The following is a 27942-nucleotide window of genomic DNA, read 5'->3' on the forward strand; positions in this document are numbered from 1 at the left end:
CTTTGCACCGAAGGGCCTGGGGAGATGTGGGCGAAGACCCCAGGACCTTTCCCCTGCTCAGAGACCAAAGGGTTTTCAGAGCGGAGGTGGGGGCTCCCGGCAGGGGAAGTTAGAGCCGAGGGAGCGGCAGGAGCACGTGGGCTGAGTGGGGGTGGGAGGACGCAGACGGCGGAGTAACCGGTGGAAGTGTCAAAGAGGAAGGAGTGGAGGGCTGCTGAGGTGACAGGGTGTGGTCTGTGAGGGAGCGGACGAACCGGGAGAAGAGAGCAGAGAGACCCACCAGGACTAGGAGGCAGCGGGGAGCGTGCCTGCGTCGCTCGGAGCGGTGACAGCAAGGAGCGCAGCGCTGGGGCCGGGCGGCAAGGGGAGTTTCCAGTCCTCGATAAGTGGAGTCCCTGCTCTGCGCTGCGCCAGCGCCTTCCGCCTGGGCCCGCGGTGCCAGACACCTGCCGAGTCCGAAGCGGGAGTCAGGCTGAGCCTTCGGCCCTCAAGTAAGTCTTCCCCTTTCTCTCCATTTCTTCTCCGTCGCCTCTACTTCTTTATCTGCGAAGCGAGGAGCTGCTGACGGAGGTTGTGCGCGAAAAGCGCGCCGGGGAGCTCTGGCGGCGTCCAAGATGCTCCAGCCTCCGGGCGCGCCGCGGCCGGCGCAGGGACCGGACCACGAGGCCCGCCGCCCGGTTCGCGTGCGCAACATGGCCCGAGGCGGCGGCAGAGTTGTTGGCACTGATAAGACCCGTCTTTTGTGTCTTGCCCGATCCCAGAACCGTGCCAGGCCGGGGGGAGGGAGCGGAAGCCACTTTATGGCTCCTGGCCCCACCTCTTGCCCCCACCTCAAATCCTCCGGGATTTCAAAATGCCGCGGACTCGGGCGCAAGTGAGCGCCAAACCCTCAAGCTGGGCGAGTTAGATCCGGGTGGGCAGCCGGCTGAACCGCCACGCCGGCCCGCTTTTTTAATTTTCTTTTTAGATACGGCATCTAATTGGTGGGTGCTGGGAGGCAGGGCTGGCTGGGTGAGCACGAGTACCTGGGTGTAGGGAACGACATACCTTCTTGCTTTCCTTGGGGTTTAGAGGGGAAGGGGTGGGGGCACCGAGAGCCCCGAAGCCCGGAGCGTCCCGCGCTAGCGGGCTTGCGCGCGGCCGGCGAGCAGGCGTTCGCTGGGTGGGTCCCTTGTCTGGCTCATTGTTCGCGGTGACTGTTCTTGGGGCCAGGCTGCGCGACACAGACACCGCTCACCGGGCTGTAAATAAAAGTGACGACTTGGAGGAGTGGGGTCAAGGCTTCCGGGAGGGAAAAGGCTTGCCCATTTTAGAAACCGACTTCGAGCTCGGAAAAGCAAACGTAGTCGACAGAGAAAACCGCTCCTGAGTGCGAAACTTAGATCCGACTCTAATTCACAGAGACAGCCTAGTAAATTAAACCCCCAGAAACAGGGCACGGTATTTCCCCCATTGAAATTGTTTTCAGAGTAACGAAGATGGAGTTTTAAGTGTTGACAGCTGGCCTCTTTCTCTTGCTAGCACCTGTTTCTCTTAAAGATTCCTGGGTGGGGTTTATTTTTTCGCCCCCTCCCTCCTTTTTTTTAGAATGTGCGCTTATTCCATTTGTGCCTTCAGCTAGTCGAATTGCATGGTTCTGGGAGGAGAATCCATTTTTGAAAGCAAAGTGCAATTTCCACTCTACAAATGGCCAAGCACTGGTGTAGACGTCCATTGCTCCCCCACCCTGGCCGCATGCTAACATTCATGGAGGCAGACATGTGTACCCAGAATCAGAGGGAGCCGGTTATCCTCAGTTGGAGATCCCAAAAGACTTCTGCATACAGTTCCTTTCGTTGGATGGTAGATACTCTTATTTGACTTTCTTCCATTCTTTAAATTACAATGGTATCACCTGTTCATGGTGCCTGTTCCTTAGCCCACTACAAAGGAGGATACATTTTGCTGGGAAAAAATGCTCTTTCTTTTTCTGAGGTCCGTGGGTAGTATTCAGAATAAGCTCTTGACAAAGGAAATTATTAAATTATTATGATTTCTTATATGTGTCTGTATATATACATATATATACAAGTTTACAATATTGTCTACAAATATACAATATTTGTATATATATGTGTGTATATATGTATGTATGTGTGTATGTGTATATATGTATGTGCATATATATATATGTATGTGCACATATATATATATATATAGTATTTGTAGCTGGTCGTAAATCCCAGTAGTTACTAATGCACCCAACTGACCTTGTTATATTTCACTTTGACATCCCTGATGGACTTGCTAAGTGTGTCAATCTGATGAAGCCTGGAGTTCCAGCCCTCAGGAGAAGTACTTAACATGAACACCTCTCTATGACGGCAGTCTGATTCCACAGGGAAAAACCATGCAGTGGGAGTGTTGTTTAGGGTATGGAAAGCTGTATGATTTATTGCAAGGAGAGAAGAGAGAGTTAGGTAGAAGAAAATAAAAACGGAAACTGGGTAGGCATCCAGACCATACTCACGGTTCCACAAATATATATGTGGAAAAGTATATTTATTGTGTTCTCTCCCTCTCTTTTATCATAATGTTTATAACCTTAACGCTTTCATAGCAGCTTTGGTACCTCTTGTTTTTTTTCTTTGCTTAAAAACTATTATATTTTCAACCCTATTATTTTACATTTTTAATGCCATTCGTGCCCACTGAATGCATTGGATTATCTTTTCAATTGTTCTTTTGTCTACTTGTATACCATGTCCGACTTAGTACAGGACCACATGAGCAATGAATCAACCAGGTTCTAATGAAGATTAAGACATGAAGAGTATTCACAGCTATGTATAAACTGTATACTCATTTAACCATCTTCCCACATGACCAATTTTAGCTAGTAGCTTGTTCATCTTCTGAAGTCTCCAGACTCCAAATTCTTACCCAGATTGATTACTGCACTAAATCTTGATTGTGCAAAGAACAGAACTTAATTATTTTGGTCTCTTTTATCAGTTAGCAGTATTTAGTGTTGCCAAGATAATTATATCATTGAAGTATGCATGACTTTAAAATCTGTTGAAAAAGGTCCTTCTAAACTTGTTCATAAAGAAAAAAAACGTCCTTGTGAAGCCATAATTTCACTGCTGTAGGCCCCCTGGCCATTCGCGTTTATTGGGTTTACTCTTCCACATGAAGAATGAACCATTGTTTTGTTGTCTAGGAACTGAAGGAAGATGGAAAGGGGGCATAGAAAATGAAGCACTTGTAAATGTTATTATTTTCTGTATTTGGAAAATAAATATTTTTAAGTTAATTACCATTATCTTCTTAAAGGTACACTAAAACCTTATTAAGGGATCTGAGAAAAAAAGAATTTTCAAAATAGAAATGCTAGCTGCTTCTAAATATTCACAAAAGGTTGGTGTTTACAAACACATGTATTTTTGAACCAATCTCAAGATTTTTATGTCTTTCTATGGAATTATGAAGTGTTATTCAATTATTGTTGTTAAAACATTGAAATCTCATCAAAACTTATATTTAAATATACTGTCTTTTTGCAAGTGCTTTAATTGTAATAGCCTGTTTGTTGAGATTAAAAAGAACATCATTGATGTCATGGTGTGCTTTGCATCTTAAAATAGTAGCTAATGAATTACAAACATTCATTACTCAACAACCACTTGCTGAAATTTCTCAGGACCCCCAAATAGAGATTTATTTGTACTATATACTATCATTCATGCCCTTGCTGAGTTTATGTTGATACCCTTTTCTTCTTCAAAATTAATTGCCTTTTAAATTAATACTATGTTGGGTCTGACTCTTTTGTTGTTTTTCTCCTATGTCATACATTTATGTGCAAATATCTTCAGCATTGTCTGGTTAGAGAACTTACTGTTGCAAACATGTAGGAATTTGTGGGGGGAGGGGTGAAGGGAGAAGGAGAACAACTTTTATTAAACCTGGAGTCAGGACTTAGGAAAAGAAGGGCAAGTTTCATTTTATAAAATTCACTGAGGAATTTGTCTTTGACCTTTAAAAGTCCGAGCTGTGTAGTACATAATATACATTTGGGTAACTCAGGCACTAACTTCATATCGCATAAGGCAAAATAAGAGAGTTTCATGGTGCCTTTGCTTTGTTACATTTGAATGGTGGCTTTAATTCCACTCACTTTTTTATTTTTGGGGGGTGCTGTTCTATTTATGTAAAAATGGAAATCGTCAGTGTTTATTTTGGGAACACTTTATTTTAAAAGCTTAGTTTCTTCTATGAGTTTAGCTCTTATTAAATGTTTACTATGAAAGATGATGTTTGATTCAGTTTTCATAACTAAATGCAACTAGAAACACATTGATTAAGTGATTCAAATAAGCCCATTTAAATACTAAATTTAGTCTTCTCTTTCGCAAGCTATTGTGAAGAAAATGTTTTGAATTAGATTTTTATTTTAATAACCAATATTCATTTATATTTCCTGTAACGTGAAGACTAACATTAATGGGTAATAAAAATGAAACATTTGTGAAATGAGGAGATATAAGACAATAAATATTAATGATTGTGTGTACTCTTGATACCTAGCTTTTTTTCTGATAAATTAGTAATTTTAATCTTGGGGTAATGTAGATTTCTTAACTGATCACATTTTCTTTTTGCTTTAGGCACAAGAAAGCTCAGAGCCCACGGGAGATTTAATTTATTAGTCATATAAGACTTCTTGGAATGAATATATGTGTTATCTTTCCAAATGACCTTATTTTATTCTACTTATGTATACAATTTCTCTGTCATAATGTCTTGTTTTTGTTTTTCACTTGTGGAAGAAGGCAGATCATCAAGGTTGATATGAATAAGTGTTTAGAAGTACAATCAAGCCTGCAAGTAGTTATTAAGGTCTAATATTGCAAATGCTGAGGTGACATGAGACAAAGGAGGCATGATTTCTGATCTAAAGATACTTGTGTTCTGGCTGGGTGGAGAAGCCATAAACTCCTAAGGAATTAGCTCAAAGTGAGTCAACATGTGCATACATCTGTTGCACCAAAATGAAAGCCCAACCCTGACTTTAATGACATTCAGTTTCTAGAAAAACACTATTATAGCACCAATCAGAAAACCCAAGTAACCAAATCTTTTAATTTTCTGGGTACACTAAAACTTAAGTAGTCTGAGGATATCAGGGTGGAAATAAATGTGGAAAAAGTTATTGTGATTCCATGGTAGTGGAAACTCCCATACACTTCTCTTTCCCTTTCTCTTTCTCTTTCCCTCTCTTCTCTTTCTTGATTCCTCTGTCTCTCTATCACTGGCTTTCCCCTTGCTACCCTGGCCGACCTGATTGACAGGTGTGACAATTCCCATGGCAAGCTAATCCCACCAGGCTGGCAGCTTTTGAAATTTCTGTCTATGTAAATACAGTATTTGTTCTAAGTACCACACTTAAATACAGTAGTTACGTTTAAGCACCCACAGGTTGTTTCTCTTTGTATTTGAATCAACCACCATTTTCAGCTCTTAGAAGGGACCACCCACAAAACTGTACTCTTTGTAGAAAAACTCAGGGAGAAAAACACAAAATAAAATAAAATGAAGCAAAAAGTTGAGAGAAAAAAACCACAAAACTAAATTATCACTAAATTATCGACCCAAAGAGGCATGTTTAGGCTAAGGCCGAACACTCTGAATTAAACTTCCAAATCTAACCAGCTACCTCTAGATGTAAACCTGATTTTCATCTTCTCTATCACCCACATAGACATGACTTTTTTTCAGACATCTTGATTACAGTTAATGTTTAAATAGCTTAAAGTCTAAAATGCAGATGTGTTGTCTTGAACTGAAACGAGCTATCAGACAATGATAAATAATGATCATTTAAACGTGGCCTTTTAAAAAGCACATTGGATACAATAAAAATCAGTGTATTAGTACACTAAATGTGCTTCCAATTATGATATCAATAGTGCATAAAGCTTTAAAATTTTCATCAAATTAATGTATCACTGACATGCAAATTAACTACTGACATCTATGGTGTATGCCATGTGATGATTTCTAATTGGCAAGTGAACCTCAGAGGATTATTTATAGATTCCATTGCAACAAAGTGCTGGAGTAAATTCGCATTGTGTGGCTCAATTCAAATTGGTGTTTGAGCTTTGATTCTCCTCACTTTTTCATACCCTTTTGATCTCCAAAGGCTCTCAGAAATAAGCTAGCTAAGGTGCTAAATATCTAATTAATAACATTTGGGCAGAGAATTTGTCTTCAAATGGCCCCTAAGAGATTTGGAGACCAGTTAATATCCCTCACTAGCTTGTTCAGGTATGAATAACTCTTGGGGCTCTGAGTTTGAACTCCAAGATTTGGTAACATCCATTTCCATCCAGAGCATGTAAGATAAATGTTCACACAGGAAGAGTGAGGAGGAAACTTGAAAATTTACCAAGTGAATTAATTTTTAAGAATAGCTGCTTCTAAGGATCTAAGTGGAAATCCTATTTTATTCTCTAATGGCAATCGAGGCTTCTTTTATCTTTACTTTCCATTGCAATTTGTGTATGAAGAATGCAGTGAGAGAATTATAATGTATCTGCAATTCCCATACTATGTTACTAGCTCCAAGTTTGGCCTTTCTTTATTCCATGCCCGTGTCTCCCTAAAGGTAGAATGACCAAATAAAAAATGAAGAAGTAAGTCCATTTATTCTGACCACTTTCATTTATTATGTGTTTTATACATGACCTCATGAGGCAAAGATACATTAGTGTAAATTCCTGATTACAAAGATCTAACTTATTAAATAACTTTATAATGTATTAACCTTTTAGATATTTTCTTCATACTATATCCATCCTGGAACTTAGCCTACCAAATTGGTTAAATGTCTATCTTTTCTTGAAGATTTGTTAAAAAGAAATTCTCTTTTTGAAGGAATCTCCATAGCTGGGTTTAAACTTGACATCCTTGATTGGGTGAGGTGGCTCACACCTGTAATCGCAGAACTTTGGGAGGCTGAGATGAGAGGACTGTTTGAGCCCAGGAGTTCCAAACCAGTTCTGGCAACATATGGAGACCCTGTCTCTATAAATAATAATAGTAATAATAGCCGGGTGCAGTCATGCACGCCTGTACTCCCTGCAGCTTGAGAGGCTGAAGTGGGAGGAACTCTCCGGGCCTGGGAGTTTGAGGCTGCAGAGAGCCGTGATTGTACCACTGCACTCTAGACTGGGCAACAGAGTGATACCCTGTCTCAAGTATTTATATATATACTTGATATACTTTTTGTAAGAGCTTGTGTTTGTGGTGTGTTTTATAGTTTATATTGAAATCATGAAAATATCTAGACAATCTAAAAAATATATACAAATACAGGATTTATTATAAGTATTACTATCATCCTAAAGCTGAGGAGATAAACTACATATTGGATATAAGCAACAAATGGAAGTGAATACTTGTGTTATTTTTAACACTTTTGAATAATTTGTTCTTAGGCCTGTTACCTTTTATGGAAAGGTGCCTTCGCTAGTAATGAGGCCATGGCATGGGTATGATCAAGGCACTTGATTTCTTGCTGATAAAGGTTTATGAGGAAATTTATCATTTGATTAGGAAACCTCACTTAATTTCATTAATAAACATTGAATGAGGACTTACCATGTCCCAGGTATTGAAATAAGAAATAAGTATTAAAAAGAAAAGGTCCCTGCTCTGAAGGCATTTAGAATACAATGAAAAATTAAAGGTATCAAATAAATGTGTAGATGAAATCATACATATTACAGGATGTTGGAGCTATAATGAAGGGTGTATGTCTCAACTTAGGAGATGGTATAGAAAAGCTTAATGGGAGAGTTGAAGCTACAAGTCAGGTATAAATTTTGCAGGTGAAGAAGCAGTAGATAGTAGTCTCTGTTACAGAGTTGCTGGAGAGAAGGCAGAAAAGTGAGGCACAGATGGAGAATCAAGAAAGTCCAGCAGCAAGTATCATACATTAGACTAAGGTTATCATAGCACTCTGGACCAGAGATGAAGATTTAGAAGTGTAATCCTGAATCCAACATTCTTGTACTTTGCCTACATCCATGAAGCTGAGCATATCTAAGGGAAATACATAACCATGGTGTCATTTCATACTCACTAATCTTAAGTGTGTTCTTAAGGTTATCAGGTGATCTTACTGTGCTTCCTGAGTCTATATGATACTTTCTCCTCTCTCCTTAAACACTCAGTACCTCTGTCTACACCCTCACTCTCAGATGAAGGCCATGCTTCCTATTCACTGATAAAATGGAGAACATCAGAAAGGAACTTCCACTGACATTCACAGCCACATCTATCCATCTACTAGCGCCTGCTCCCACATAATCTACCTTCTTGCAAGTTTTCTCACAGAGCCCTGGTGGAATTTCAACAGTTGTATCTTAGTAGAATGCAATGTAGAAATGGGTAAATGCAATTTTCCAATGAAAAAGACTATTCCCTTAGACCTAGAACTTCTATTTTTATTTGTTTAATCTTAGGAAATAATCTGGGTTTCAGTCAAAAATTTATATAAAGGAAGTTTCTTAGAATAATGTAAAATTAGAAACAATACATCTGCCCAAAGATGGGAAAAAAGCATGTTTATCATTATTAAAAACAATTTTTTTCAAAGAATAACTGTTGATAAAGTAAAAATGAATGATATAGTGTAAAAAGAAAAATAAAACAATACTATACATAGTATATCTTACAATGTTATGATTGTACATAGAAATGACCAGAAAAATGAACATGTTAAAAGGCTGCCCTATCAGATATTGAAATGGAAATTGTTCTGTGTAGCAAATCTATTGAAGATATACTCATCTTGGAAGAGACAACTTGATGGGAAGATTCTGGCCACACAGAAAATGTCTACTGAATAGACACAATAGAAAAATCACAATAGAGAAAAATATTGTCCTGTTTCCAGCAGGCATTTCTCTTACCTAGCATATCCAATCCACCAAATTTCATAGAATTAACTGCTAAAAGACATGACAAATTAACTTAATTCTTGCCATCTCCACTGCTATCCTTCTGGTCTAAGAAACCATCATTTTGGGCCTGGATCATTGCCTTATCTCCCAGCAGTTTCCTCTCACGCTTGCCCTGGTAGAAACAAACATCTGAGAGGCCATATTGCATGGTGTTTGAAGCATGGACCCCATGGATGGGCTGTCTAAGTACAAGTCCCAGAGCTTTCCCTTAATAGCTGTGAGACTTGGGGCAGGTTACTTCTCTTCCATTTTCCCATCAATAAAATTGACGATATTAATACATATCTTGTAAGGTTGTTATGAGGAACAAATGAGTATCCCTAATATGAAAATACAAAATACGAAATCCTCCAAAATCTGCAACTTTTTGAGCACAGACATGACACACATGAAATGCTCATTGGAGCATTTTGGATTTCAGATTTTCAGATTAGGGATGCTGAATTTGTAAGTCTACTGCAAATATTCCAAAATCACCATAAAAAGATCTAAAATCTGAAACACTTCTAATCTCAAGAATAAGGAATACTGAACCTTATGTTTTAGCTGTTTGTCAAGGCCGAAATTAGATTATACTCTTCTCTGCTTAAAACCATCCAAAGGCTTCTCATTACACTTTGAATGGAATCCTTATAGTCACATACATCAGCTTCAATTCTCGCCACTCTCTGCTTCCTTGGTATTTCTATGAAAACAAAAACAAAAACAAAACTCTTCTTCTGTCACAGGGCCTTTGTGCATGCTGTTCCCTTTATCTGGGACACTTTTATTGACTCTTCATAGCTTCTTCCTGCCCTTCATGTCTCTAGCTCTGCCTTCTCCTTGAAGAGCCTGTCCAGGACTTCTATTAATCTACAGAATATCTCTTACCCTTTTTATTCACTCTTTATTCCTTATTGTCTCTTTAATAGACCTTATCTCAATTTGAGCTTTTCTTTTGTTTGGTTAACTCTTTTCCCCTCTATTTCATGACTAGATTTTAAATTCTGTGAAACAAGGATAATGTCTGTTGTGATTACATTTGTTTCCCTTAATACTTAACAGAGAGTACAGCATATGGTAGACAACTAAATAAATATTGGGTGACTGGGTAGGTGGATGGATGGATGGATGGATGGGTAGATGGGTGGATGGGTGGATGGATGATTGGTTTGTTTGGCTGGCTGAGATTCTTATTATTAAGATCATGGAATTGTATTTCTGAGAGAAGCTAACTTAATATTTACAAGGTCAAATATATATGTCATATATATGTCACTAAGGAGATACAGAAGGTTAAGTTATTAACACTCCTTATCATTTACTTCCGGTACCTAATGTCTTAAAAACGCTTGTCAAAACACAGGTGCATTTTGAAAGAGTTAGAGAGTTTGAGAGGGAGAGTGGGGAGGTAAGTGGACTGGGGGCCTCTAGACTTGAAGATACTTCAGGCCAGGGCAGACCTATGGGAAACTGCAGTGTGGGGGCTAGGGAGTGGGCAGAGTTGAGGTGAAAGTATTAAGGTGTTGATAGTCCAGGCATTCAAGAGGAAGTATCAGATCAGCATTTCACAAAGAACCAGGTCAAAAATACTACATAAAGTAACTTCTTAACTTCTTAGCTTTAGAGAATGTTCAGTAGAGCCTTGCACACACAGTACCAAAATATGTGAATGAAAGATTTGTCTAGGAAATTACACTAGTTACCTGATGTCGTGACATAAAAACAAAACTGTTTTCTTTCTTTGACTCAGCCAGTTTTTAAAATGGTAGTCAGTCAACTGGAGTATGTGTATATGTAAGTGTCTCTATCTTAACAGACAAACTTTTTGTTCCGCATAGGAAGATACTCATATGGAAGATGTTTTCATGTACTGCTTTTTATCATGAAAGTATAAAGGTGTGGAAAGTTTTGTGTTGAATGATATTCTCTTTGTCTTACCAGGAGGTGTCACTACAGCTCACTCAAACTTAACTAGTGCATTCTATAGGGCCCAACCGGTGTCAGCACTTACCAGAATAGTATTACCTGCCTACCAAGTTCTCCACCAAGTTACGTAAAGGAAATTTGATGAAAAAAAGAATCACTTCCAGATGCCTATTTCTCCTCTATACAAATATTCTTATCATTAATTACCTGAAACTTAAAAACTTGTTTAATATTCTAGAAACAAATGGCAATTTTACTTTCCTTTGAGTATTGAGTGGGGACAGTGGAGAAAAAAAGAGCAGAATAAAAAGAGGAAAGATGGACACAGAGAAACATGAAAAGAAGGGTGAAACAGAAGTGTTTCCAGTGACGATGTGCTGCGTGAAGACCCCAGAGCACATTGCTTTATCTCCTGTATTACTAGGACTGCGTCATCCGTTCCCTGCCCTTTATCTCTGCCCAGATAAGTCTAACTTTCTCTGCCAGAGATGGGATAATTAGAACAAAAATGATTATCTGGTGTTGAGCTAATATACTCTCACAGCTCTTTGACATATATAATTTTCTATCTCCCCCGATAACATTATAAAATAGGTATTAATACAAAATTTTCTAGGGGAAGAAAATGAAAATCAGAAAGTTTGCATGATTTTTGGTTATAATTGTGTATTTTACCATGGACTTACCAGATGTCAAAACCACACTGTTATTCTTTTCATGATGCCTCTAAAGGATCACTCTCATGGGAGACTTTCCTAATGTCCTTTAACCCCTGACCCTGACCAATTTAGGTATCTCTTCTTGGGGTTCCACTGCATCTGGTGCTCACTGTGTGTGAACACTCATCCTGAACGAGCACAGCCTTCTATTTTCTTGTCTACCTCTTCATCCAGAGTCTGAGCACTTTGAGGATGGACACGATGTCTTTTTGAAAGAACAGAATGTGAGACCCCCATTAACTGGATGGGTGAGTGAGAGGAAAGGCTCACCTACAGTGGGGATTCAATGTGGGTGAGGGTGTGGATGAAAGACAGCAGAGAAAGCAAGGACCCCCCAGGCCACCTGCCTTCACGCACCGCCACTGGCCTCAGGTGCTCCACAGCAACTTATCAATGAAGGGGAAAGTTTCAGATTTTTTTTTTTTTTTTTTTTTTTTGGAGACGTGAGAACAGGGTTAACCACCCAAGAAGCAGGTGATATTCATCCAGCATAGCCCACACATTGTAGGTCCACTAGGACTGGAGGGAAGTAACTGGCATCTGAGGAGCTATGTGTTCTGCTGTCCTCCAGGTGGCAGCATGGCCCAGCTGTTGGAGACAAGCTCAGTTCTTGGACATCCCTAATGCTGCCAGACTCAGAACTGTTCTCAGGGCGTTTAGTGCCCTGGGAATGATTAATGGCTCTGCCCGTTCACTGCACCCGGAGGGTAATTGAGCCTGCAATATTTTGGAGGCTGCAGAGAGGCTTTCTGAGCCACTGTGTGATAGAAGAGGCTGCAACATTTTGGACATTATATCCCTTGGGAGACCTCCTGGAGGACATTTGTGTGCCAAAAGAGATCTTTGGCAGAACTCTTTAAAGAGGAAGAAAGATAGCCCCCCTAAAATATGGGGAAATTGAGCAGTTTTAACGTTTTTTCAGAAATTTGGTTTGCTATATGTTCTATATTCTTTTTTCCTTCTTTGGTTCTAAAATAATATTCCTTTCTACCTGACTTAAAGCAAATCCTTTGGAAGGTAGCTTATGTTAATTGACTGAGTATTTTGAAAGCATGCAGGCAGAGCTATGTAAAATGTCTTAATTTGAATCAGCGCTAAGCCCTTTCATATTGTAAGCTGAGGTATTTAAAAGTAAGATGATTGGAAATTTCTAAAGTTGCACACGATTCAAGAGAATGCGAAACATGTTAGAATGAGCTACTGGCACGAGGCTACAGCATCCATTTATTCTCAATATACACATAATATCAATTATAGAAGACAACCAACAAAAGATCTCAAGCTTGTCGGGTTGGGTTTGTGTGACTGCTTCTTTTCATTAGAATTTTGAGTAACTGGGAAAAATGCCAGATTCTGAATGGTTTCTTGAACAGGATATACTAGGAGATCTTAGCACTGTTAAGAAGAAAAATCACATATAAATTCAGAAAACCTTTGCTCATCTATGTGGCCAAATGGGGAATCTAACCCTCCCGCTTTCTGTAGTTTGGATTTAAGTACCTGTGGTGGTGGTTTTGTAGCTTTTTCTGTGGATTCTTTAATATCACTTTGGTACTTTTAAGAACAGTTGTTCTTCCCTAACCTGTGATATTTTACTCTCCATCATAGAAGAGTCTCTCCTCCTAGCCTGTGATGATTTAAAGCTGTACCCTATATAGGAGGTTATCTTCCAGATGTTTAGAGAGCCAAACTTAACTGGTTCTCTGTGTGCTAACACTTTTAAGTTTTCACAGGCAGTGAGTTTAAGGTCTTTAAATCATTGGAATAGAGTAGAAAATCAGAACAATTAGGATGGCCTCTCAAATTCTATTTTTAAGTTAGATTACAGATGTGCATAGACTGCTATTCTATCTTGCCTTGCTTTGTTAAATTTATCTCAAAGATTGAACTTGCAAGTGTCCTTTTTTTTGTAATGAAGACCTAGGCTAAAGATTGAAAGAAAGGAGTGGAGAGGGGGAATTAATTGAAATAAATCCACAATAGTTCATTCATAGCCTCTAATTTAACTACAACAACAAAATTAGTGGGAAAAAAAAATTCTAGCATTAAGTCTTGTTTGATGATTCATGACTCACTGAAGGGCTTTTCTGAGCCTACCAGTTTCTTTGGCTGTTTTGGATAATTTATCAGAAATGTCTTGAAATGATCTCTTGATATAGAGATCTGTATTCCCATACCGTCATTAATTATTGCACTGTTTAATATATACACACTATGGAGTACTCTAAGTATTATTGTTTATGTTTCTTATCTTTTTGCTAATTTTTCAAAATACAATTACAAATTCTTTTCTGTGTCATATTTGTAAACTAATAATAATTTTTGGATATATTTAAATCATTTCCTTGGGGAGTCAAATGGCTTACTGTCTAGAAAAGGACAGAGTTGGTATTACCTGACACATGTAACATAATGCCCTCCAACTTCATCCGTGTTGTTGAGAATTACAGATTTTCCTTATTTTTTTGTGGCTGAATGGTATTCCATTGTGTATACACCTCATGATCCCACTCACATGTGGAATGTAAAAAAATTTGATCTCTTAGATGTAGAGAGTAGGATGGTGGTTACCAGGGGTTGGTGCAGAGGGTGGGAAGATCTTGGTCAAAGGATATAAAATTTCAGTTAGACAGGAGGAATAGGTTCAAGAAATCTATTGTACAAACGGTGACTATCGTTAATATACTGTATTCTTGAAAATCGCTGAGGGCGGATTTTAAATGTTCTCACTAGAAAATATGACAACTCTGTGAGGTAATGCATATGTTGGTTGGCTTGATTATACCATTCAAAGTATATATTTTTCAGGATTTGATATTGTGCAATATAAATATATATAATTTTATCTGTCAATTAAAAAATAAAATGAGATATGGATCCGATTGTGTCTAAGATCATGTTGTTTCCTAAAGACAGAGCTCTAAGAAAGTGGATTAGGTGAAAACAATAACAGTTTGGCCCCCTCCTCTGCTTAGAAGGGCTCCTGTGTTGTGTAACTCCCAAGTGAATCTTTCACACCGAGGGTGGACCAAGCAGGGACCTGGATTCACACTTGCAATTGGATGAGATTTTTTTTTTTCTTTTATTTGGGGAGGATAAGGGTTAATTAGTAAGCAAGAGAGCCAGGATTCAAATTTAACTTTTTCTAAACCCAAAGCCCAAAATTTTCATTCTACTTCCTTGACACCAATATTTTTGACAAACTGTTCGTAGCAAAGGATCACAAAATTATACAGTGAGAGGAGAGAGGACACGTATACGTCAATATGTTTTTGTGCTTCTCTGAAACACCTAAAGGAAGAGATTTCAATGGGTACAGTTCGGAGTCCTTTCCTGGGAAGGAACTTCCCTTAAAAAGTATCAGTCTGAGGACTAAACAGGAGAAAGGAAGATGTGGAAGAGAAAAACATTGACAATTACTTTACACGTTTCCCCTATTGGTTTTGCCTTTGTGCCTCAGCATCAGCAGTAAGTAATTGAGCTTTAAGATGATTAGAAGTTTCTGTATGTAAGTCCACTTGTTTGTTTATCTATTTTTGTCTCATTATTTCTAGTCTTCCCACAAAATATTTGAGGAGCAAATCTGTTAGGATAGTTAAATAGACCTATTGTAATGAAGAGGTTTATATTAAGGTGGAGAAGAAAGTTATGAAAACAGATGGTTTCAGCTGCTCTCATTACCAGCCATGAATTACACCACCTGGAGAGCTCTGCAATTCCTGTGAATTCGCAATACATTTCCAGCAAAGTGTTTTGCTGAGTAGTCTTGCTGGGTGGAGTAGGTTTTGTGGTTGAGTAAGGCAAAGGTATAAGCAAGCCACTTAGAACTCTGTACTCTAGGAAGAGTGTGTGTCACCCCTAAAACAGCAGAAAATAAAACATTCCTGTTTTACTTGGAATATGTTTTAGAACGAATATTTAAATATCTAAGTGGATATATATATATGGGTCCTTGTGTATGTGTGTGATATTTCTGCAATTCCTTCCCAAAAAATGATGTAGTCCCATTGTGAAAACCTAGCTACAGAAGAGCTAGAAATTTATTTATTCCATCTTGACCTGTGCTCAACTTTTCCGTGATAAAACACTCCTCAAACCTTCCTTTGCAAGAACAACTTACTAAACTAAAATATATCTCTCCTCTCTCATGCGTTCTCAGCACCAAAGTGTAGGATTTATTCTAGAGTATTTTGTGTATATGTGTGTGTGTGTGTGTGTGTGTGTGTGTGTGAACTGAGATGTCTAATAATACAAATAAATGGCATTTACCAAATTCATATTGTGCGTCTTGCAGTGAGCTAGGTTAGCTAGTTACATACATTATTTCATTTAGTTCTCATTATGAAAGTTACTATTATTAATGCTGTTTGACAGATTTAAAAAAACAGAATCTTTGAGAGGCCAAGTAGCATGCCTAGATTTCAGCCAGTTGCAGTAGAACTGAGGTCATCCTCAGAGAACACACTTTTTATGATGTATATATCTATGTCTTTGTCTGTATACTCCGTATCACTACGTTCTGCTCAAACCAAAAGCAAGATTACTCAACGAAGGAACACTGAAGGTTATCTGTGTACTTAAGTTGCCCTGAAATAAGGGAAAGGGCGAAAGGGCTGTGGAAATCACAAGACTCCAGTTTTGATTTAGCTCCCCCTGCTTCCTTACTCTGTGAGCATCTGATGTGCTGATCTTATTAGCTTCTTGGGAAGAAGACCAACTACATTTGTGAAAAGTGTTATAAGACTATAAAGGACCAGGAAACAAGGTACAACTAATCAGATAAACACATTTAAGTAGTACTTGTTTGAGGGAGAGTTGGCAACCGTTCTCTGGGGTTGGAAAATTATATTTTATAAAATTCACATATCTATTGGGAACAAAATGTGTACTCAAAAGCATAAAATAAGCCTGGAATAAATTCACAGTGCCACTTTTAATTATAATTCTTAGCATTTTAGTCAATGTTAATTATTACTATTTTATTCTAGTGAATTACTAAAATAAAGAAATATTAATTATGCACTACTCTAACCAGCTTTAAATTTATGTAGTAAAGTCATTAAAAGTTTCAATCTGGTACTAGGATAAAAGTACACATACAGTTTCACCATTTTACTAAGGCTGACATTCTGAGGTTGAGTTAAAACTGCAGGGCAGTTTTCAAAAAATTGCCCTACAAACATCATATGAATACATTTTACACATTTATAGGTAGAAAAAGAAAGATATTTCCAAAAGTTAACCTAGAATGCTGCCCCAGCATTTCCTAGTTTCTATGCTTAACAAAATCATTCTTCGTTAGAAACAGTTACTAAAACAATATGATGACTTAATGATTTCTTGTTTCACCAGAGCTGTGTGGTTTCTCTGAGTGTGCTTTAAGAGAGAGGGAGAAGGCAGGGTGGGCATGAAGAGCCAGTATGTAAGCTGTATTTAAGGTGGTCTCTGTCTTTTTAGAGCTAAGGGAAACTGTCTTTTGCCTTGTCTTATTCATCTATTTAGTAGAAAGCTCATGTGTGTTTTGCATCTTGGAATATTCAGTCTTTTAAATTTACTTCCAAATAATTTGTTTCTACATTATGCTTCTTTGTTTGTAGAGAACAATACTTACACAAGTGTTTTATGAAGTAAAATGAACCAACACTGCACTCTACAAAGAGAATTTCAAAATAAAAACCATTACGGATGAATGGCATACATTACAGACATCTCTACCATATGTCTTAATGGGTCTGTTGTACTGAGCTCATTTACAAAATTTATAGGCACTAATTTATCTAAGAAATAGAGTGATAATGCTTTCAAGACAAAGAAAGAAATAGAAATGTGGTAAATATAAAAGACACATTAATAATTTTTCCTATGACCCTGATTTCTGTCTTTTCTTTTAAATTATTCAGAGTCATCAGAAGGATAGTTTTAGTAATACAGACATTATTCAATATCAGTAGAAGTTTGGCAACATTACTTCCTAGAGTAGGTGGTTTTGAGACAGAGTAGGTACAGGGCTTGGCTTCACCCCCACTAGAGCATTCTTTTATGCAGTCCTGCTGATCACAAAACCTATACCACTACCTCACTGAAGCCATAATGTTTAACCATACCTTTTACTTAATTCCAGAAACTGACCTTAAGAGATCCAAATATTAAACCAAGATTGTGGAGTGTCCCACCTCAGGAAGGAATGCTGAACAATTGATTTACAGCCTGTTGCCGTTGGTCAGACCACCAGTTGGTCCCTTATTCAAGATAATTTCTATACCCTACTCCTCACATACTTTGCCCAGCCCAGACGGCATATCTTATTCCTGAGGTCAGTTCCCACACTTTGCCTAATAAAAAACCTCTGCTGGCTTTTTTGGGGGGTCAGCTGGAGGATCCTTGAGCTTATGCTGTCTTCCTTATGCTTGAGCACAAGCCCCAAAATAAAAGCTTTGGGAAATTGCTTGGCCTCATGTTAATGTTCTTACATGGAGAGCCACAGAGCCTGTGGTCTGTAACAGATTCAGAGGATGGGAGAACTTCCGATATCATTATGTTATAGTAGGTAGCTAGTCAGGAATCAGCAGGTCAGGAGAGGGCTTCCCTGACCCCACCAGGAATGTTAGGCGACCATCAGGTGATTGTCAGGAAGTTGTTACACTGCGTCTCTAAAATAATAATCGGTCACAGCGAGTCCCTGGGAAAGGCAGTCTCCCAATAAATAGATACACCTGAAACTGGTGATCAACAGCTTCCTGATAAGATCTCAGGAGTTGGGTAGGTGGCCTCAAGCAGACACATTAAGAGGCAAAATGGCAGAGTTTAACTGGTGTATGACCTTCCAGGGACATTCGACTGGTAAGGGAAGAATGCCTCAAGTGAGCATGCCTACAACTCCAGTAGACACACTGTACATGCTCACCTCCCAAGCACTAGCAGGCCACTGCACATATGGACAGCACACCTCCTCCCAAGGAAAGAATCAGGGGAGAAGAGATGCAAGACCCTTGAAGTATGTCAACATATAAAACCCCAAGTCAAACGGTCAAACCATGCACTTGATCTCTCCAGTCACCTTCGTGGCCCTCTTCCAAGTATACTTTACTTCCTTTCATTCCTGTTCTAAAGCTTTTTAATAAACTTTCACTCCTGCTCTAAAACTTGCTGCAGTTTCTCTTTCTGCCTTACGCCCCTCAGTTGAATTCTTTCTTCTGAGAAGGCAAGAATTGAGGTGGCTGCAGACCCTTACATATTTGCAGCTGGTAACAATTACACTTCTAAGAGCAAAAAAATGTGGACAAAGTGTAGGAAATTTTGTAATGAAGGAATTTCTGAGATGTAGACTCTATCTACCATGGTGTATAAAATATATCTGAGAGAGATCTCTCTCCAACAACACCTCTTTCTTTTCTTTTAGTGAAAACAAAGAATGCAAAATATTTATATAATTAGATCCTTAATTGTTTTTTAAAAAGTTATTTTCTAAAAGAATCTGAACTATTGTTTCTTCAACTTCCTTTTCTGGATCTGCCTGTTTGAACTGACTCAGTTGATGCCATCTTTCACTATTAAAAGTTTTGGGGCTCACAAGGCAATACCCCCAAACTGGCACTTTGACATGTTGAGAGGTCTTAGAAGCTGCCTCAGAATCAAGTTCCTTCTAACCTTGTCCTGTTCCCCCAACCCCAATTGCATGGAGGGACTCTTTCTGGAATTTCTTATCTGACTAAGAAAGCTTCTTTCCAGAAGAAAGGCAATTGTCTTGAGATCCTCTCCCTAGAAATCTCATCAAATAACTAGGAAAGATCAATCACTGGAAAAGAGAAGAGACTGGAAGTCCTTCACCACACCCAGGCAGATTTTTCATCTGTTCTTCTGAGGGCAGCTCTGAGAGATTGTCTAGGAGACTTTATATGTCTAAGAACAAGACAACCTTTAACCTTTGTTCCTGTGCCTTTCCACCCTTACAGGCCAATCCATTCCCCCATGTTCCTCTTCCCTATGAAGAGGTCATTTAAGCTTCAACCATCTGGCGCATCTTTGAGCTCATACTTTATAGGACTCCCATGCTCATGTGTGTATGTAAAACATTTGTTATGCTTTTCTCTAGGTAACCTGTTTTTGTAATAAGAGTGTCGACCTTGACCCTTTATGATAGGGAGGAAAAGAATCATCACCTTCTTTCTGCCCCTGCAAAAGGAAAATACTTTGGGCATGTTAAGAGTTATTAAATGAATCTAATTGTTTTGTGGACATGAAAATCCACGCATTTCTATTGGCTTATTTAATTTAAGAGACTGAAAATATTATAAATCAGTGCTGTGTACCAGTATGTTTACATAGAAGTTAATTATTTTAAACAGAAAATATTCATGGCATAGATAATACAAAATAATTTGACAATAAAATATCTAGCAGTAACCATAAGCTATTGATTGCAAACCTCCTTTGACTTGGAAGAGAGTGGTGGACACTTTGGACCGCTGGAACTCGGAGCAACTGCAGAGAAGGAAGAGTCGAATTATTACAACAATTCAGTTTCTATTCTTATAGGTAGCCATTCAAGGTGATTTTGTGAGGAACTATCACTCTGGCTACAGTTCATCAATGATCATCCTAAGCTATTCAAAAGCATTGAAGCCAAATTCAGTGAAAAATTTAACTCACTGTGGTGCTCTTGTCTTCCAAATACAATATCAACGGAGACTTGGTACTTTTCCACTGTGAGGTATATAAATATCTTCTGTCTCAAAAAATAAATGAAAAGGTAAATTCTCTCACTATGGACTATTCAGTTTGTGTGAAAGATCATTAATGAGACACTGTAAAATATGTGGCCAGAGGTTATTGTTTGCAATAAAATTGAGGTTATATCTTCATAATATTTCATTAAGTTAATTACTGTGGAAAGGGTGACTGTTTAATAACGACCATGTTTAATCACCTGGTCAGTTGAGGTCTGGATTGGATTGACAGATTTGACTACTTATTTGTAGGTTTTGGACCTTTCTCTGGAGTTGGGACACTAGGATAATGTGATATAGAATCAAAGGGGAGTTTAGAGATTAGCTAGATAGAAATCTCAACTCTCACCTGTCAGCTCTGTGACCTTGGTTGTATAACATCTCTGATAAATTATAGAACTTCTATAATAGACGGAGATCAAGCAGATCATATATGAATTAAATGAAATAATATATGTAAATCATCTAGTATCGTGTACAGCATATTTTAAATGCTCAATTAATGATGTTTATAGTTGTTTTGAGGGAGGATTTTAATTGGAGAATGGTTAAACTTGTTGAAGTATGGGCCTCTGTAGAATTTTTCAGGTACAGGGATTTGAACCCAAAAAAGTTAGTAGACAGCCTTGGGGAGAAAAGAGAAAGAAGCTGTAAAAATTTCAGATTTATTTAGCACCTACTATGCTTTGGACACTGTAGTAGGCGTGTGGTTGAAGAGAAAGCTGTATAAGAGGACATAAGAACATCAAAATTAATATTTACTTGATTATAGTTCTTCCCAATTCCTTTGAAAAACTTTCTGCCTCTGAAAAGAATCTGTGTTGGAATTTAAAAGTTGTTGGCTAATTCGTGGCCTGGATTACAAAACCAGTTCTGATCATTGTAGATACCTAGTATATTTTGTTGAAAGTATGCTACTAAGGAAAAATAATGAACTATTTATTGTCTTCTTTTTGCTCTTACGAATTTTGGAATTTGATGTGATTAACAGTTTCCACATGTGTCGTTGTATATATTTCTCTCTTTGAGAAAGTGAACCCTCAAAGGAAGGTATACGTTGTACAGTGAGGGTCTGACATATTGTCATTACATAGTTGTGCCTGGTGACAAATTTGGAATTAATCAATGAGTGAGTGAGAGTCAGTTAACAAATAAGTAAACCTTCAGGTTAAGATCAATGGTTTAGTGAGCAGGGTCAAAAGCATATTTGCCAGACACATCAATGTCACTCTGCCAAGTTCTGAAATGCATAAAATATTATATTATAAAAATGATTAGTATCAAATATAGGGAGGTTCTTGTAAAAAATGCTGTGTACATTATTTGCTGATGGCATTATACACAGATATATGTATACGCATGGCATTATATATTCTCTTATGAAACCATTTGAACAGACCATAATAAGCTAAAAATTAAAAATATTTTATTTTAATCAATATTAATAGCAAAAAGAGATACAAGTCCAGCAAAGTAATTATTTTATAAGTTATAGTTTATCAACACCATTTAGTTTTATGAAGCCATTAAAGTAATACTTTTATATACAAATAATCAAGTTATGTTTATGAGACAATGTAAGTGAAAACAGTGAAATATAAAATTATGTAATAACATTATTGCAACAATATAAATATAGCATGCATGTATAGGTCATATGCATAAATAAAAATAGTAGTTGGATACGTGACTTTTGCATTTGAACAACATTTATTTATCTTATTTTGCCTACCAATACACTTCTAAAATTATCCCATTTTAATGTCATCAATAGATAATGTAGACACAACTGTACCTTTTCTTCTGATAATTCAGTATCTTTAAAGGCTCATCATTAGTTCCCTTCATTTCAACATCCTTATACTAAAATTTTGGAATACATGGATGACTGGGTTAAGTGGGTATAATATTATTAACCTCAAGCCACATGCCTTGAAGGTTGTTTTAACAAATAAATATCCAATATGTATTAATGTTCATATACAGTTCCTTTTACTTACTGAAAATCAATGTAAGGTAAAAAGTCAAAAGCCAACATGTATATGTGTCTTTTTTGGCGTGTATATGGAATCTGTTGGCAGAACAATATAATGAAAAAGAACTCATGGCCAACAGGTTGGTCATGTTGATTTTACAGATGAAAGAACCCTGGGAGACAGAGAGATGAAGTGGTTTGGACAGGGTTACAATACCAGTTGAAGGCAGAGCCAGAATTAGCATTTACAGGTTCTGAGTAAGTTCAAAACTTTTTTATTCACCCCTTAGGCAAAATGCTTTTCCCATCACCCTGAAATGAACTGTCAGCTTCCTTCCAGCCTCAGAGCCCGTGAGGATTTTTCTCTACCTGCACTGTCGCATTTGCACTACATTTCCATGTCTAAGGAAAACAGGAGCTTCCATCCTAGCCAGCAATTACTATGTTGTGCACAATTACACAGACATAATAAATGCATGGTTCTCGGGTGGTCATGTGTGCATGTTCTCATTGGCTGCATCTTCTCAAAATCAGGAGTTCTGCTCCTCAGCTCTACAGTATGAATGTGTTCACTTAGCCAACGGCATTCCTATCTGTCACAACAGCATTCCTGCAGCCCTCTCCCCACCATCCACAGGCAGAAGTCCTGGTCACAGCAAGCTGCTCCCGCTGGGGTAGCTTCCAAAAACCAACAAAAGCAAATTAGTGTTTCTGATTTGCTTCAGAAGCAAACAGCAAAGAAGCCTCTCCAAAAATGCCTTAAAAAACAAACAAATAAGAGAGATAGAAAATAACTTCAAGGGAAAACCTACCACTACTCATGAAGGAGGCTCCAGGAGAAAACTTCAAAAAAGATAAATGGTTGCTGAGGACTGTTTGCCCATTAGCCTGTGGTGGGCAATTAGGCAGCAGTGGAAGAGAGAAGGAGTGGCTCGATTCACTTGAGGGTCCTAGGGAGCCAGCCTTGAAAGAATTTTAAAAAGAATACAGTCGCTTGATTTAATTAATGTGATGAAATGAACATTGATTATATTTAATCTCTCCATTGACTTGCAGTTTTCCCATCATTTATACATGGCTTCCTCCTTTGCTCCATTTGTGCTTGACCTTCTTATTTCCTCCTTTGTGCCAGTATGGTGAAGAAGCCCTCCTACTATATCTCCCATTTACAATGTGGTGAGAGAATTTCTGGGTTTTAAAGAATCATGAGGGCAGTAGGCAATTATCAGTCAGAAAACTCTTCTGAGTCTCTTTGGAAAACCATTATTTTATTACCTTTTTCCAATAATACTGACCTAGAAACCTAGACAGTAAATATTAACTGAGAACCTATTTATGAATCAGGCACAAGTCTAGCCATCATGGGAGGTCTAAGTCTAAGTAGTGCTTTGTCCTTGTCCTCAAGAATTTCATGGTTTGAGAAGGGGATGTGAAGATTTGCTGGTAAGATTCCAATTTAGCAAATCTGCCTGGCTACCCTATTTGTCTTTCCTCCTCTTCTGGCTCCTTGCACCCAGGCCATATTTTTTATGAAAAAGGCAGTCCTCTAAGAGAGAAGGGCTCTAAATTGTGCTCCAAACACGGATCCTTGGAGCAGTACCTCCAGAATAACCACTGTGCTTTCTGAAACTACTTAATCTAGTACGAGATCGGAGTACCCTGGGGAGAGGACTAAGATGTCCATTTTACAGATGCCTTCTAGGGAATTCTGGTACTTCACCAGGTTGGGAAATCAACATCAGAGGTACCAATAATGGACAGGAGGGAGTGACTGTGGAAACAGGTACAGTAGCCACCGGCAGACACACACACACACACACACACACACACACACACACACACACACACACGCACGCACAAAATACTATAATGGTTAAAGACTTTCAGCTGTGGAGTCAGATTACCTAGGTTTAAATCCTGTCTCTGCCACTTAGAGCTGTGAGATTTGGGGCATGTTTTAAAACCAACTGGTCTTTAGTTTCCACATTTTTTTTAAATGAGAAAAATAATATGACCCACCTCATGGGATTATTATACTGATTAAATTAGTTAACATATTAAAACCATTTAGAATAGTGCTAGAGATATAGAAAACACCCAGTAAGTATTACCTATCTTTATTATCACTGTAATAAGGAAGTTTATGCTTAGAGTCTTATGAAAATACAGATGAGATATATCTTCTCTATTTAGTCCTCTGTATTAAAGCATTAAAAACCTGCTGATACAAGAGACCTTCTAAATAGTCGGTGGTTTTTGAATTGTGTTTCAGAAGAGGCTTGTAGGCTGTTTTGTGTTTTCTGTGTTCAGCAGAGGGTGATAACTAGCCACTACCCTCATTATTACACTATACTGCTCTACATTCTATTGCTTTCCATTTCTTCAATATAAAGATCTCAGGAACAATCAAAATTATAAAGCATAGAAGAACATTAAACAGTTTTTAAATCCCATTAATTGTCCATTTCTCATCATGGTCTTAAGTGAGCCCCAAAGTAATAATGTTCAATTATATTTGAGTCCATCAAAAATATTAATATTTCTGCTTATCATTGGGCAGAAGTTGGTATTCTCATTCCAGGACTGTTTCTGACTACCAGATTGGTCTTGGGCATGTCCTGTAACATCTTTGGGCTTAGTATTTTCACTGATAAATAAGATTGGGTTGACCTCTTGGGATAACTAGAGTCTCTCATACTGCCTGTGGTTTCTTTCACTCTGCTGTTTGTCCAAATTTGAGTAACAATAAAGGAAGAATCTTCACTAATAAGGAGTTCAGTTTCAGGATGTTGATTGGACCACATGCGTAGCTTGTAGATCTCTCCTTTTTACTCTTTGAGATATTCTTTGTTTTCTGCAATAGCTAGACCCAAGGCCATTCTATTATTTCTAATAGGTAGGATAATCTCATGTTTCAAAAGTATCATCTATATATAGTATAGTTCAATACAATATTAATACATGGGGAATAAAATATTCAATAAAATATTAGTACATGGGGAAATATTTCCATGATAAAAAAAGATTGAGACATGCCATGTTAAATTTAAACTGGTTCTTTTATTATCTACTTAGAATTTGCAACATGTGAATGTATACTGAATTACCAATAGGAGAATATAGTATGAAATGCTTCCAAAATATTTTGATCATGGAACCCTAACTTTCAAGACATATTCCATGGGATCAACATTTCAAAGAGTACAGTTTTGCAAATGCTAGAGGAGTTTTGACCATTTTTGACTTTCTAAACAAGTATCAACCATCCAGTAATCCAGTTTTCTCCCTGAAGTTCAGTGAAAAGTAATGCCCAAAGAATCATTCATCAAAAGTGGCAGATTGAAAAACTTTATATTAATTTATTCACTGCTATGCTGTAATATAGTCCACTGTTTCAGTTCAGAGATCTCAAGAGTAATGTAAATTTTCTGAATATTTCATTTAAGAATGTATACAAATGTCAGATGTGAGGAAGAAATCTTAAGCTGAAATCATTCCCTGGTCCCCGTTGCCTGTCCAGGTCTGCTGTGTTGATCCTCAGCAATGCTCATATGCCAAACAAGGCTTAACTTCCTTATTTCTGAGGAAGTTTCTCAAATGTTGCCAATCCTAACTTAGTCTTTATGTATAAAAGGGAAAAGATTGAAATTCTTATGAATGCTTTTGATTCATTGGGCCAAAGGAGCAATTGCCAAGGGCCTATCAAGCCCTTAAAGTGGAATAACCAGCAGTTCTTGTACCAGTGTGAATGTTAGGTTTTGTCCTAAGTAAAAGAAAACGACTACATTCTTTGCTTAAAAAGGGAATGGGATAAAGAAAATGATATAAGAAGTCCTTACTTCCAGTAGATGTCCTATTTCTGGAAAGATGTTAGGCCTTTTACCCAATGACCTACCCTTTAAGTTTCTAACTTCGGTTTTTAAAAATATGTTTGATTAAATCCCATACCATTTTCTTAAAATAAAGGGACTTTTCACTAGCTTTTACTGTATGTAGACTTTAGTGGAACCCTGAATAGGTTCAAATAATAATTCATCCAAGCCAAGATTTCTTTTTCTGCACATTTCTATTTCTATTTTGAGGCCAGGGGAACACACAAAAGAAGGTGGGGTTTCTGAAAGTCATCATAAATAAATAGAGCTTGTTATATGACCTCCCTTTCTTAGAAGATACAAGCTGTGATTTTTTTTAGGATGGGTATACTTGGCCACTTGATATTTCTTTGATCAAGTTGTTATATGCCCAAACCAGAATTGCTCTATTTTTTTTTTAAGATATCTATTTAAGTTAAACCTTTCATCAGTAGTACTAAAAGTCATTTAAACATAACACATACTATGGTTTTTGCTTTTAATACAGTGTTTTTTTTTTCTTTGTTTCCAGAGATGTAGGAAAACAGTAGTGGATATAATGTCAATGCTCATATATTGGCTGATAATTTTTTAAAGTAACGCATGTATATAATTAGAAATTTTAAATTGTACATAAGTACAAAATAAATTATAAATATCTTGCTACTGTACCCTCTGTAGAGGTAACTGCTACTAACACTTTTGTGTGTGTGATGCCTAATGATACCAGTAATAATATAATAGCGATTGCCATCATCTATCTATACTGTCTATTTTTTATCTTTCAGTTTGAAAGTCATTCAAATTTACAGTTTTCTGAAAAAAATTATATAGCATGCATACACTTGTATACCTGGCCATTTTCATGTAACTATATAGCTTGCATCTCTTTCCATACTAATAATTATGGATTTGCTTCATTCTCTTTAACGGCTACATAATGTTCTGCTATAAGATCTATCATAAATTAATCAATGGGGACAGTTTATAAAGCTACTTTATACACAAAATAAGGATATATTTTCCTGATCTTGTTTTAGTCCATTGCTAAGACAAAGCAGTATATTTCCAATAATATATTTCCTTTTATTAAAGTACAAATATATCGTTTAGATGCATGATCCTAAACGGACAGTTTTTTGAAATGTCTGCAGCCTAAGTATCCTTTGGCATAAATAATAATTAGACACTATCTGAAAGTCAGAAGCATCAATTATTCTCGTAAGGCCATATTTATATAAGATTTGGAATCAAAATTTTAAAATTCTATCATGACCTTTTATCAAAGAGGAAAACATTTGGCCAAATTTACTTATAATCACAACTTAATATTGTAATCTTACTGTCAAGAAGTTTAGACTAGGAAAGGAAAGAAACAGATAATTATTAAGTGGGTTTTATGTGCTAAGGATTGGGTTAGATGGTAACATACATTATCTTTAATTAAAGGATTATCATTATTGATTATTTAATAATTAGCTCCCCTGAAGTTATTTTCCAGCCACCGTGAGATAAATACTGCCGACAGTCAAGTCTTTATTACTCCCTTAAATGTCCTCCTATTGTAACAATTCTGCCCTTACGAATGATAATGAAAACTGCTAAGAAGGAGATAATATTAAGGAGGTCAAGATGGACTGAGATTCTTTCTAATATTAACAATAAACTGACAGGTCACCCACAAAAATGTAAAAGGTACATTAAAATTAAGTAATTCACCCAATCCCTAGCAAATTTCAGTGATAGCCT

The 27942-nt window shown here is 37.4% G+C and overlaps 1 long non-coding RNA gene across 1 annotated transcript in view; it reads left to right on the forward strand.

Moving 5' to 3' along the window:
• The first annotated feature begins 225 nt into the window (after positions 1 to 225).
• The window catches only part of LOC131381167 (uncharacterized), a 275217-nt gene continuing 247500 nt past the window's right edge, over positions 226 to 27942 (forward strand). Inside the window, exon 1 of the long non-coding RNA XR_009209689.1 lies at positions 226 to 491. This is a non-coding gene — a long non-coding RNA (uncharacterized LOC131381167). The remainder of the gene's footprint in view (positions 492 to 27942) is intronic.

Source organism: Hylobates moloch, unplaced genomic scaffold, assembly GCF_009828535.3.
Source record: "Hylobates moloch isolate HMO894 unplaced genomic scaffold, HMol_V3 SCAFFOLD_14, whole genome shotgun sequence".
NCBI lineage: Eukaryota > Metazoa > Chordata > Mammalia > Primates > Hylobatidae > Hylobates > Hylobates moloch.